The sequence below is a fragment of the Camellia sinensis genome, chromosome 6, assembly GCF_055761805.1.
Source record: "Camellia sinensis isolate YWXY chromosome 6, ASM5576180v1, whole genome shotgun sequence".
NCBI classification, from domain to species: Eukaryota; Viridiplantae; Streptophyta; class Magnoliopsida; order Ericales; family Theaceae; genus Camellia; species Camellia sinensis.
In genome coordinates, this window is record NC_138966.1 from 1,335,001 (window position 1) to 1,342,325 (window position 7,325).

Consider the following 7,325-nt stretch of genomic DNA (forward strand, 5'->3'; position numbering starts at 1 on the left):
GCCTTGCCACGGCGTTGCCCAACATGCCATGCCACGGCCTCGGCCCGCATGCCATGCCATGCCACGGCCCGCATGTCTTGCCAAGGCGTTGCCAAACATGCCTTGCCACGGCCTCGGCCCGCATGCCATGCCACGGCGTCGCCCAACATGCCATGCCACGGCCTCGGCCCGCATGCCATGCCATGCCACGGCCCGCATGTCTTGCCACGGCGTTGCCAAACATGCCATGCCACGGCCTCGGCCCGCATGCCATGCCACGGCGTCGCCCAACATGCCATGCCCCGGCCACGGCCCGCATGCCATGCCACGGCCTCGGCCCGCATGCATTGCTACGGCGTTGCCCAACATGCCATGCCACGGCCTCGGCCCGCATGCCTTGCCACCGCGTTGCCCAGCATGCCATGCCACCGCGTTGCCCGGCGTGCCATGCCTTAGCCTTGGCCAACATGTCGAGCCACGGCCTCGGCCCGCATGCCTTGCTACGGCGTCGCCCAACATGCCATGCCACGGCCTCGCCCCGCATGCCATGCCACGGCCTCGCCCCGCATGACATGCCACGGCCTCGGCCCGCATGCCTTGCCACGGCGTTGCCCAACATGCCACGCCACGGCCTCGGCCCGCATGCCATGCCATGCCACGACCCGCATGTCATGCCACGGCGTTGCCAAACATGCCATGCCACGGCCCCGGCCCGCATGCCTTGCTACGGCGTCGTCCAACATGCCATGCCACGGCCTCGGCCCGCATGCCATGCCACGGCCTCGGCCCGCATGCCATGCCACGGCCTCGGCCCGCATGCCATGCCACGGCCTCGGCCCGCATGCCATGCCACGGCCTCGGCCCGCATGACATGCCACGGCCTCGGCCCGCATGCCATGCCACGGCCTCGGCCCGCATGCCTTGCCACGGCGTTGCCCAACATGCCATGCCACGGCCCGCATGTCTTGCCACGGCGTTGCCAAACATGCCATGCCACGGCCTCGGCCCGCATGCCATGCCACGGCGTCGCCCAACATGCCATGCCGCGGCCACGGCCCGCATGCCATGCCACGGCCTCGGCCCGCATGCCTTGCCACGGCGTTGCCCAACATGGCATGCCACGGCCTCGGCCCGCATGCCATGCCACGGCCTCGGCCCGCATGTCTTGCCACGGCGTTGCCAAACATGCCATGCCACGGCCTCGGCCCGCATGCCATGCCACGGCGTCGCCCAACATGCCATGCCACGGCCACGGCCACGGCCCGCATGCCATGCCACGGCCTCGGCCCGCATGCCTTGCTACGGCGTTGCCCGACATGCCATGCCACGGCCTCGGCCCGCATGCCTTGCCACCGCGTTGCCCAGCATGCCATGCCACCGCGTTGCCCGGCGTGCCATGCCTTAGCCTTGGCCAACATGTCGAGCCACGGCCTCGGCCCGCATGCCTTGCTACGGCGTCGCCCAACATGCCATGCCACGGCCTCGGCCCGCATGCCTTGGTACGGCGTCGCCCAACATGCCATGCCACGGCCTCGACCCGCATTACATGCCACGGCCTCGGCCCGCATTACATGCCACGGCCTCGGCCCGCATGACATGCCACGGCCTCGGCCCGCATGCCATGCCACGGCCTCGGCCCGCATGCCATGCCATGCCACGGCCCGCATGTCTTGCCACGGCGTTGCCAAACATGCCATGCCACGGCCTCGGCCCGCATGCCATGCCACGGCGTCGCCCAAGATGCCATGCCACGGCCTCGGCCCGCATGCCATGCCATGCCACGGCCCGCATGTCTTGCCACGGCGTTGCCAAACATGCCATGCCACGGCCTCGGCCCGCATGCCATGCCACGGCGTCGCCCAACATGCCATGCCCCGGCCACGGCCCGCATGCCATGCCACGGCCTCGGCCCGCATGCATTGCTACGGCGTTGCCCAACATGCCATGCCACGGCCTCGGCCCGCATGCCTTGCCACCGCGTTGCCCAGCATGCCATGCCACCGCGTTGCCCGGCGTGCCATGCCTTAGCCTTGGCCAACATGTCGAGCCACGGCCTCGGCCCGCATGCCTTGCTACGGCGTCGCCCAACATGCCATGCCACGGCCTCGCCCCGCATGCCATGCCACGGCCTCGCCCCGCATGCCATGCCACGGCCTCGCCCCGCAAGACATGCCACGGCCTCGCCCCGCATGCCTTGCCACGGCGTTGCCCAACATGCCACGCCACGGCCTCGGCCCGCATGCCATGCCATGCCACGGCCCGCATGTCATGCCACGGCGTTGCCAAACATGCCATGCCACGGCCCCGGCCCGCATGCCTTGCTACGGCGTCGTCCAACATGCCATGCCACGGCCTCGGCCCGCATGCCATGCCACGGCCTCGGCCCGCATGCCATGCCACGGCCTCGGCCCGCACGCCATGCCACGGCCTCTGCCCGCATGACATGCCACGGCCTCGGCCCGCATGCCATGCCACGGCCTCGGCCCGCATGCCTTGCCACGGCGTTGCCCAACATGCCATGCCACGGCCCGCATGTCTTGCCACGGCGTTGCCAAACATGCCATGCCACGGCCTCGGCCCGCATGCCATGCCACGGCGTCGCCCAACATGCCATGCCGCGGCCACGGCCCGCATGCCATGCCACGGCCTCGGCCCGCATGCCTTGCCACGGCGTTGCCCAACATGGCATGCCACGGCCTCGGCCCGCATGCCATGCCACGGCCTCGGCCCGCATGTCTTGCCACGGCGTTGCCAAACATGCCATGCCACGGCCTCGGCCCGCATGCCATGCCACGGCGTCGCCCAACATGCCATGCCACGGCCACGGCCACGGCCCGCATGCCATGCCACGGCCTCGGCCCGCATGCCTTGCTACGGCGTTGCCCGACATGCCATGCCACGGCCTCGGCCCGCATGCCTTGCCACCGCGTTGCCCAGCATGCCATGCCACCGCGTTGCCCGGCGTGCCATGCCTTAGCCTTGGCCAACATGTCGAGCCACGGCCTCGGCCCGCATGCCTTGCTACGGCGTCGCCCAACATGCCATGCCACGGCCTCGGCCCGCATGCCATGCCACGGCCTCGGCCCGCATGCCTTGGTACGGCGTCGCCCAACATGCCATGCCACGGCCTCGACCCGCATTACATGCCACGGCCTCGGCCCGCATTACATGCCACGGCCTCGGCCCGCATGACATGCCACGGCCTCGGCCCGCATGCCATGCCACGGCCTCGGCCCGCATGCCATGCCATGCCACGGCCCGCATGTCTTGCCACGGCGTTGCCAAACATGCCATGCCACGGCCTCGGCCCGCATGCCATGACACGGCGTCGCCCAACATGCCATGCCACGGCCACGGCCCGCATGCCATGCCACGGCCTCGGCCCGCATGCCTTGCTACGGCGTTGCCCAACATGCCATGCCACGGCCTCGGCCCGCATGCCTTGCCACCGCGTTGCCCAGCATGCCATGCCACCGCGTTGACCGGCGTGCCATGCCTTAGCCTTGGCCAACATGTCGAGCCACGGCCTGGGCCAAACTTGCCATGACACGGCCTCGGCCCGCATGCCATGCCACGGCCTCGGCCCGCATGACATGCCACGGCCTCGGCCCGCATGCCTTGCTACGGCGTCGCCCAACATTCCATGCCACGGCCTCGGCCCGCATGCCAAGCCACGGCCTCGGCCCGCATGACATGCCACGGCCTCGGCCCGCATGCCTTGCCACGACGTCGCCCAACTTGCCATGCCACGGCCTCGGCCCGCATGCCATGCCACGGCCTCGGCTCGCATGACATGCCACGGCCTCGGCCCGCATGCCTTGCTACGGCGTCGCCCAACATGCCATGCCACGGCCTCGGCCCGCATGACATGCCACGGCCTCGGACCGCATGCCTTGCTACGGCGTCGCCCAACATGCCATGCCACGGCCCCGGCCCGCATGCCTTGCCACCGCGTTGCCCGGCATGCCATGCCACCGCGTTGCCCGGCGTGCCATGCCTTAGCCTTGGCCAACATGTCGTGCCACGGCCTCGGCCCGCATGCCATGCCATGCCACGGCCCGCATGTCTTGCCACCGCGTTGCAAACATGCCATGCCACGGCCTCGGCCCGCATGCCTTGCTACGGCGTCGCCCAACATGCCATGCCACGGCCTCGGTCAGCATGCCATGCCATGGCACCGCCTTGTCCAGCACGCCGTGCCGCAGCGTTGGCCAGCATGCCTTGGCCGGCATGCCATGCCAATGCCTTGGGCCAACATGGCGTGCCACGGGCTGGGCCATGCCGGTCCGTTGCTCGGCATGCCACGGCCGTGGCGGCATGGCAAGCCACGGCCTCGGCCAGCATGCCATGCCCGGCCTCGCCCAGCATGCCATGGCACGGTCTTGGTCAGCATGCCATGCCATGGCACCGCCTTGTGCAACGTTGGCCAGCATGCCTTGGCCGGCATGCCATGCCAATGCCTTGGGCCAACATGGCGTGCCACGGGCTGGGCGAGCATGGCATGCCACGGGCTGGGCGAGCATGCCACGCCACGGCCTTGGCTAGCAGCAAGGCATGCCACGGCCTCGGTGAGCATGCCATGCCATGCCAAGGCCAAGGCCAAGGCCAAAGCCAAGGCCAAGGCCAAGGCCAAGGCAGTGGGCAAGGCCAAGTCCCTGTGCAAGGCATGGCCAAGGCCAAGGCCATGGCATGCCACCGCCTCGATCGATCTTTTTGAACATGATTCTTTTATAATCTTACCCAAACCGTGCAACACAATTAAAAATGCACTACAATCAATTTTAAATGTCATTCCCTATTTTTTTGCAATTTTTCTGGAGCTTTTCGAATTTTTAAAGCCCTTATTTGGCATAAAAAAATCAAAATAAAATAAAAAAAATGAAAAAAATAATTTAATAATTTCTATAATTACTAGTGAATCATCCTTTAATTATGGGAATTTTTCCATAATTTTTTGACCATTTTTATTAATTTTTATTATTTTTTAAGTATTAATATCGAAATAAATTAAAATAAAATATTTTCGGTAAAAAAATATTTTTTTTAATTTTTTTTATGGTGTATTAAATTATTTCCTACAACTTTCATGTTGAAAGTTTTGGCAAAAAACCATTACTTTTTAAAAAAACCCCATTATGACTCCTCGAACATGCTTGATGTTTCCTCCTGCCAGACTGAAAAGGGCTTAACAGGCTATTATAAGGGGGGGGCACCTCCCTTGCCCAGGGCAAGGCAGTGGCAGGTACGCCCCATGTTGGGCGCGGCCTGGGCTGCGGCCTTGGGTTACATGCACTGCGGCTCGACCGCGGCCTGGGCTGCGGCCTGGGGCGGCTCGGCCGCGGCCTTGGGCGGCCTGGACCGCGGCCTTGGGCGGCCTGGGCGCGGCCTTGCGCGGCCTGGGCGCGGCCTTGGGCAGCATGGCGTGGCATCCGCGCGGGCGTGGGCGGCCTGGCATGCGCGCGGCATGGGCAGCACGGCATGGCATGCGCACGGCCTGGGCGGCCTGGCATGCAGCCGGCCTGGCATGCCCGCGGCGTGGGCAGCACGGCATGGCATGCGCACGGCCTGGGCGGCCTGGCATGCAGCCGGCCTGGCATGCCCGCGGCGTGGGCAGCACGGCATGGCATGCGCACGGCCTGGGCGGCCTGGCATGCAGCTGGCCTGGGCAGCACGGCATGGCATGCGCACGGCCTGGGCGGCCTGGCATGCAGCCGGCCAGGGCAGCCTGGCCTGGCATGCCCGCGGCGTGGGCAGCGTGGCCTGTGCGAATACCGCGCGCGTGGTCTTTTGACCACGGTGCGCGTGTTGCGCGCATGGTCGCGCACGCCTTTGCACGCCTTCGCACGCAACGCACGTCTAGTGATAAGAACCGCAGCCAAGGCAGCCCAGCCCCAAGGCCATGGCCAGCAGCATGGCATGCCACGGCCAAGGCAGGCCAGCCAAAGCCAGTAGCATGCCATGCCAAGGCCAAGGCCAGCAGCATGCCATGCCACGGCCAAGGCAGCCCAGCCAAAGCCAGCAGCATGCCATGCCAAGGCCAAGGCCAGCAGCATGCCATGCCACGGCCAAGGCAGCCCAGCCAAAGCCAGCAGCATGCCACGCCAAGGCCTAGGCCAGCAGCATGCCTTGCCACGGCCAAGGCAGGCCTGCCAAAGCCAGCAGCATGCCATGCCAAGGCCAAGGCCAGCAGCATGCCATGCCACGGCCAAGGCAGCCCAGCCAAAGCCAGCAGCATGCCATGCCAAGGCCTAGGCCAGCAGCATGCCATGCCACGGCCAAGGCAGCCCAGCCAAAGCCAGCAGCATGCCATGCCAAGGCCTAGGCCAGCAGCATGCCATGCCACGGCCAAGGCAGGCCTGCCAAAGCCAGCAGCATGCCATGCCAAGGCCAAGGCCAGCAGCATGCCATGCCACGGCCAAGGCAGCCCAGCCAAAGCCAGCAGCTTGCCATGCCAAGGCCAAGGCCAGCAGCATGCCATGCCACGGCCAAGGCAGCCCAGCCAAAGCCAGCAGCATGCCATGCCATGCCAAGGCCAAGGCCAGCAGCATGCCATGCCACGGCCAAGGCAGGCCTGCCAAAGCCAGCAGCATGCCATGCCAAGGCCAAGGCCAGCAGCATGCCATGCCACGGCCAAGGCAGCCCAGCCAAAGCCAGCAGCATGCCATGCCAAGGCCTAGGCCAGTAGCATGCCATGCCACGGCCAAGGCAGCCCAGCCAAAGCCAGCAACATGCAATGCCACGGCCTCGGCCCGCATGCCTTGCTACGGCGTCGCCCAACATGCCATGCCAGGGCCTCGGCCCGCATGCCGTGCCACGGCCTCGGCCCGCATGACATGCCACGGCCTCGGCCCGCATGCCATGCCATGCCACGGCCCGCATGTCTTGCCACGGCGTTGCCAAACATGCCATGCCACGGCCTCGGCCCGCATGCCATGCCACGGCGTCGCCCAACATGCCATGCCACGGCCACGGCCCGCATGCCATGCCACGGCCTCGGCCCGCATGCCTTGCTACGGCGTTGCCCAACATGCCATGCCACGGCCTCGGCCCGCATGCCATGCCACGGCCTCGGCCCGCATGACATGCCACGGCCTCGGCCCGCATGACATGCCACGACCTCGGCCCGCATGCCATGCCACGGCCTCGGCCCGCATGCCATGCCACGGCCTCGGCCCGCATGCCATGCCACGGCCTCGGCCCGCATGCCTTGCCACGGCGTTGCCCAACATGCCACGCCACGGCCTCGGCCCGCATGCCATGCCATGCCACAGCCCGCATGTCTTTGCCACGGCGTTGCCAAACATGCCATGCCACGGCCTCGACCAGCATGCCATGCCACGGCGTCG